A 6,749-nucleotide genomic window follows, 5' to 3' on the forward strand; every position below is an offset into this window, starting at 1 on the left:
GAGTTGTGAGTGACAACACCACTACTTTCACTGCTTGCAGGCATTATACATAAGGCTATGTTGTGTCACAGAGACCACCGTGACATTCTATGCTTCAGTCCCAGAGGCCGAGGGACTGGAGCTGGCAGCCAGCAGGGCCCTGGCAGGGTTCTAGCAACAGCTGACAGCCTCCTCATGGGGTCCCCTGCAAGGATCCAGCAACAAGCGACAGCCTCCTCATGGGATCCCCTGCTAGGTTCCAGCAACGGGCGACAGCGTCCTGGGGGGCGGGGAGAGGGGACGCCTCAAGCAAGTGGCTTGGGGTGTCCTGTTTTCTCTTCGGAAAATATGCTCACTCTACAGCTCCCAGCCGCCACAGTGGTGGGGGAAACCATGGAGCTGCAGCAGCAAAAGTCACAGACAGGTCACAGCGTCTTTGAATTTTTATTTATTGCCCGGGAACTGTCCATGACTTTTACTAAAAATAAACATGACAAATCTTAGCCTTAATTATGTTTTGTAAACTAAGAAAGATGAATAACTCAAAACAAAAGCATTTTATTCACTAACAAAAAGAGCTCCAAAAATAATCTGAAGAATGTAAAAGTAAATACATTGTAACTATTTAGGAACCCTAATAAATAAACAAGAGGAAGGAATACTGCTGTCCATTGTAGCTACACATACATCAACTGTGGCTTTCACAGGTCAGTGTAGGTGAAGCTGCAGTTGTCCAGGCCTTCCGCTGGTGTGGAGTGGTAGGAGTATGCATGTTGGCCCTGAGGCCATGTGGAATGCCTGGGGGGAAGGGAGGTGCTACGCTGAATTTCTCCACAGACTGTAGTGGGAGTTGACTCTGGGAGAGTTGAACTTGGAGGTTCACCAGAGTCTGCAGCATCTGCGTTTTCTGTTGGAGAAGTCTCATTATGTCCTGGTGCATTTCCCTCTCCTTTTCCTGCACTTTTCTCCTGTCCAGTCTTTCCTTCTCCATACAGTCTGCAATATTTGCCCTCTGGGCCCTCTGCTCAAGGTCTGATACAGCACTGGCTCGAAGGGTCTCACAGAACATGTCTTTCCACATCTTTTTTTCTCCTCCTTATCTAGGTCAGTCTGTCCACTGGCGTGGAGGGGGAACCTCTCAAGGCTGCAATGGCCACAGCTACAGAAAAAAACACACAAAGGTACCATTGTCAGTATAGTAGGATTGGAAAGCAAAACTTAAGATTCAAAATGTCCCCTTCCCTTGCTCCCCTAACGTGTTAAATGAGACAAGCTTATGACACTTCTGCTTTGGAGTTCCTGATTCCTGGTGCTATTCTCAGCTCAAGCCATGGTGAGTATGACCTGCCAGGGGTGAGGGAAATGACGGGGGATGGCTTGGTTGCAGGAAACTATGGCTGTAGGACAATGGCACTGACACCATTTTCCACAGGTAGTGATGACTTTAGTTGACATTTCACTCCTGAGAGTAAAAAAGGCAGAGACAGCACAGCTGCTGCTGGCATCCCAAAGGCACCCGGGCCTGTATACCACTAGCCTGTTTACTGCAATGGTGCCTGCCGAAGTTATTGCCATCTGGAGCAGGAAAGTGACCTACTGCAGGGGAAGAAATAAGGCTGCCATTCCTAGAAATCTTCAGGAGAGGATTGCAGTCTACCTCCACAGACGTTACATCAAGATCTCCCAAGAGGATTAAAGGGACATCCCTGTGCACATAAACTGCTCCATGTGCCTTCTCCCACCCTAACTCTAGAGGGGAATGAAAAGCAGGTAGCAATTCTACCTCTCTTTGTTGTACCACTACCTCTTCTACTATGAGTAAATTAATGAAAAGTCAAAAGCTGAGTCCTGCTGATTTGGGGTGCCATCCCTGTAATGGAAAATTTCTTTACACACTTACCTGAGGTTCCATCCCCTGCATTGGGCTCACCCATACTCAACTGGCAGGACTACTATGGAGTCAAAAACAGGTCCTGGATCCCCTGGTTGCCTGTCCCTCATACTCCTCCTCCTCTTCCACCTTCTCCTTGCTGTACATGGCAGGGCTCTGTGATTCATTGCAAATTATGGAAAAAATCATTTTTAGTTTAACGCCAAACGATCTTTTCCCCAATTATTCAGAATTGCCAGTGAACCAAAAAAACCATTATTCACCCAGCTGTAACTGAATGGACTTTTTTTTGTAGACCTAATGGCCACACCCATAGAAAGAAAACTGCTGCTAAGTGATGAAATAAATTGAATTGCATTCCAAAGGGACTCAAACATAAGCCAGGAACAATAGCAGCAGAAGAACTATTGTTAGATTCCTTTGTTAATAAGTCACTTTGCATTGAATTGGCTATCACAATTTCAGGAATCAGAAAAAAATATGTTTATACTATTTCCATATAAAATACCATTCACGTGCATAATCATTGGCCTCTATAAAGGAAGCTGTTGTATCCTAGCGCAGAAGTGAAACATGAGACATGGACCACCAGGATAATCTATCTGAGAGTGAATGTGAGCTGTAATTGGAATGTAATTGCACAGCTGTTGAATAGGGCTCCTTGTTTCTTTGAAATGTAAATATAATGTAGAATGCTGATTACACTACAATTACAAGAAGGACAAGCGATAATCTTAGTCTTTGGCTTTTAGTATTTCTTTCAAGAAAGCTTTTTCCCTTTCTTTGAGAAATTACTAGATGCTGCAATGTGCACAGGAGCATGTTGTATGAGCAATAAATGTCTCAATTAGCACGACTATTTAGGTCATACCTAATGGTGGAATTCATATACGCACACAAGTCCTAAAATAGGGACCGGAAAATAATTCAAAGCCTTTAGAGTTTAACAAGTGGGCGTGGATGGGAGTTAAGAGTATTTGTTTGTTCAAAATGGACTAAGGTTTTGTAGTACTGAGCCCTAGCTTACGTTAAGCACCTGGTTCAGAAGAAGAGCAAAGTTAGATGAAATTGACTCCCAAATGTTTGATTCTGTTCGGGGAGAAGAGTGACTATAGGGCCGCAAACCCTCCCTTTCATGCTAGTATTTTGGCTAAAATCATGGGGGTGGGGGGAAGGGGACCCAAACACTTCTTGAATTTTAGAGCATACTGAAAATGAACTGGAGTGATCCAGAAATGTCCAGCCTGTGTAAAAAGGATGGATTTTATACTGGATTAGGGGGGATTTTCTCACTCTGCCTCAACGATACTTATTGCCATCTTGTCTGGGCTGGATCACCAGCCACCTCTTCACCCCCAAGCCATTCCCATCCGGTTGGTTTGCATCCCTGGGATGCTACTGGGGAACAATCTTTCCATACACCACCTGTCTGGGCCTAGTTACTCAGTGGGTGAGTTAAGAGATTTATTGAGCCCTACCTATGAGTGTAATAGCCAGGCCTAATCTAACCATAATGTTAGTAATGATGGTGCAGAACAACTATACTGAGTTTATAGACATAGCACTGAATAGCCCAAACAATATTTATTCATGTGCATTAGGGGGTTTATGGTGATGAGAGCTCTGGAGGACTTTAGTGGGGATTATTGTAATACTTTAAATGTGCTTTAACTTCACAACAGGTTGGCCAATTACCAATTATAGCAGGTCATAGTGCACTCAGTTGCCTGCCCACAGAGATACACAGGCACATGACTATGCAGAACACTGCAGTTTTGTTATAGACAGCTATGTGAAAAGCTTTTCGTTTACTCAAGCCCTAAGCAGTTAAACTCAAGGTTAACGAACAGTGCAAGGCTTTCATCTGAAGGAAAATAAGCTACTGTAGTGTCAAACAGCAGGGCCTAACAGGTATTTATATTTCATTTCAGTGTTGCAGCGTTGGTGAACTTATAATTACCTGGGAAAACAGGAGGGGAAGGGACACTGGTTGAATGAATCACTTTTAACAGGACAAAAAATTACAGTTATAAAAGTGCAAATGGTGATTAGATGACAGAAATGCCCATTGATGGCATAAATGGAGGCAGCAGCAGCTGCATCAGAGCATTGTAGCTAGACACTGGCATTTGCTAGTTCACAACTTACAAATCAGTGACTGCTGTGAGCAGATGACAGCCTTTCCATATTACAGACAGAGTCAAACAGATCTAGAATTGTACCATATGCTCATTAATTTGCCCTAAATAATGTAGGGTGGTAAGACACTGAGATGTAGATTGTTATAATTATAGAATATTCTTATGATGCACACTGTACTGTGTATCTGTGCTTCAAAGTTACTGCGCACAATTAAATTCCTAGAGGTCGGAATCTTAGAGAAAAGGTACTAACTGAAATGGATGGATATATTTGCTTGGGCCCTGTTCTGCAGCCCTAATACTCTGAGTAGTATCAACTCATGTGACTAGTCCCATTGACATCAAATGTTTCATCTTCACAGACTGGACCCAAACCTCTAGTAAAAGTGGGAAACCACCATGAGTAATATAGTGTAGTGCAAAGAGTTGCCTACCCACAGAGAGAAGGCGAGGGCTAGGGCTGCAGAATTGGTATTACTGGTAAGTCCTAAGGTCAGGTCAGTTTTATAGAGTTATCTGGATTGCTTGGCAAACTGGGCTCATTTGAACAACATGTATATTAATACAGCTACCTGCAAAGTCATGCATCTAGCAACACTTGCATGATAGGGCACTGTGTCCTAGAAAGCAGTGTCCCTGTAGAGGCCTTTAGTTAATTATCCACCATGACCCTGAACTTGAGTGCCGAGCGTGATGCCATGGCTGAGAAGTAATGTGAAACTTGTATGTGTCAGAATGGGAATCTCAAGGAAAAGTAGTGTGAAGCTATTAGCAGTGCATACAGTCTCAGTGATAGTATTACTGGAACACTGTTTCTAGTTCCGGTGTCTGCACTTCAAAGAGGATGCTGAAAAATTGGAAAGAGCTTAGAAAAAAGCTACAAGAATGATTTGAGGTCTGGAAAATAAATCTGCCTTACAGTAAGAGACTTTTATCTAACAGACAAAGGCATAACACCAATCTAGTGTCTGGAAGCTGAAACTAAGCAAATTCAGGCTAGAAATAACACACAATTTTAAAACAGCGAGGGTAATTAATAACTGTAAGAACTTACCAAGGGAGGTGGAAGATTCTTTGTCACTTTTAAGCCTTAAGTCGGGAAGAGACGAAGTCTTTCCTTAAGATATGCTATAGCTCCAACAGAAGCTATGGGCTTGATACAGAAATTGGTCAGCAAAATTCTATGGCCTTTATTATGCAGGTCAGACTACATGGTCACAATAGATTTTAAGGTCAGAATGAACCATGAATTAAGCTCCCACTCTCACTAACTTCAAAAACAGTTCAAGGAAAATACAAATTCCTGCTAGTTGCAGTATGTCTGAAGGCAGGTGAAGGGGCTCAGTACCTCACACTACCAGACTCTAGATGAGTATGTCACTCTAGAATATATTAAAATGTTTTTATGTTGTTTGAGAAAGAACCCAGTTTCTCCAGAGCAGCTGAGTTGTGTTCAGTGCAAGTGAGTGGGACAAAGATGACACTAAGCCAGGGACATGCACAAAGGGTGCAAGGAGGGGCACGCCCCACCCCCAATCAGTGGGGCACAGAACTCCTCTGGAGCCAGGGTGGGGAGAGCAAGCTTCTCTGGCCCCAGGCTGGGGCAGGAGATCACAGCTCCTCTGGCCCTGGGGTTGTGGGGGGAGAGCCAGCTCCTCTGGCTGCTGGGGGAGAGTTCACCAGTGCTGGGGCCACAGCAGGGGAGAGGAAAGGCAGCTCTTCGGGGCAGGGGATGGGGAGGCAGCTCCTCCGGCCACGGGAGGAAAGGAGAGGAAGCAACTCTTCTGGCTGCAGGGGGCACAGAAAGTGCCCCTCCAAAAGTAGCCAAATTTTTATTCCTGTGCACGCCCCTGTGATGAGCCATCTTTACATCTACCTGATCCCAGGGCCACTGGTATTAATCTTTAAGGACTGATCCATAGAATTGGCTTAAGCTACCTTGGAGTGTATCTCCCTCTTTGCAATAATATCCTCCCTCAACAGCTACAGCAGTCAGCCTCAGGGTGCCGCTAACTGTGGGAGTCAAGGCCTTCCAAGCATAGGGCAAAGGCTTTGGATCTCATTCCCAGAGGTGATAGATCTTAGGTCAGGGGTAGGCAACTATGGCACATGTGCCGAAGGCGGCACACGTGCTGATTTTCAGTGGCACTCACATTGGCCGGGTCGTGGCCACCAGTCCGGGGGGCTCTGCATTTTAATTTAATTTTAAATAAAGCTTCTTAAACATTTTAAAAACTTTGTTTATTTATATACAACAATAGTTTAGTTATATATTATAGCCTTGTAGAAAGAGACCTTCTAAAAACATTAAAATGTATTACTGGCACGCAAAACCTTAAATTAGAGTGAATAAACGAAGACTCGGCACACCGCTTCTGAAAGGTTGCTGACTCCTGTCTTAGGTCTTCAGCACACAATGCAAAACTCACTTCTTCAGCTTCCATAGCTGCAGCCAAACACAGCAAAGAAGAAGAGAGAAGCAGTAAGCCAAAGAAATTGAGATGGAATCAGAAAGGAAAGGAGGGGGAACAGAGAAAAGAGGAAATAAATCTTTAAAAAATTACCCCCATCTGGTTCAGGAGAAGTAAGGAGGAAACTAGAATTGGCATATTCTGAGATTGGTGACAGCCTCTTGGATTATAGTGGGTACCTGTTTAATAGCCTAGATAGGTAGGTAGTCACTGAAATGTCTCATCTCATTAAAAAAAACTAGGCTAGAGAATTCATTTCCACAAATA

General features: G+C 44.0%; 1 long non-coding RNA gene across 2 annotated transcripts; it reads right to left on the reverse strand.

Annotated features, from left to right (window-relative positions):
- Nucleotides 1-598: 598 nt before the first annotated feature.
- On the reverse strand, nucleotides 599-6,439 carry LOC120398742. Of its 2 annotated transcripts, XR_005594673.1 has the most exons (4): nucleotides 6,346-6,439; nucleotides 5,066-5,218; nucleotides 1,880-2,026; nucleotides 599-1,138 (listed from the first exon to the last, which is right to left on the reverse strand). It is a non-coding gene; the product is annotated as an uncharacterized LOC120398742 (long non-coding RNA). The 2 variants fall into 2 exon arrangements; XR_005594672.1 differs by lacking the exon at nucleotides 6,346-6,439 and having other exon boundaries at nucleotides 5,066-5,508.
- Nucleotides 6,440-6,749: the final 310 nt, after the last annotated feature.

Source organism: Mauremys reevesii, linkage group 2 (genome assembly GCF_016161935.1).
Source record: "Mauremys reevesii isolate NIE-2019 linkage group 2, ASM1616193v1, whole genome shotgun sequence".
Lineage (NCBI taxonomy): Eukaryota > Metazoa > Chordata > Testudines > Geoemydidae > Mauremys > Mauremys reevesii.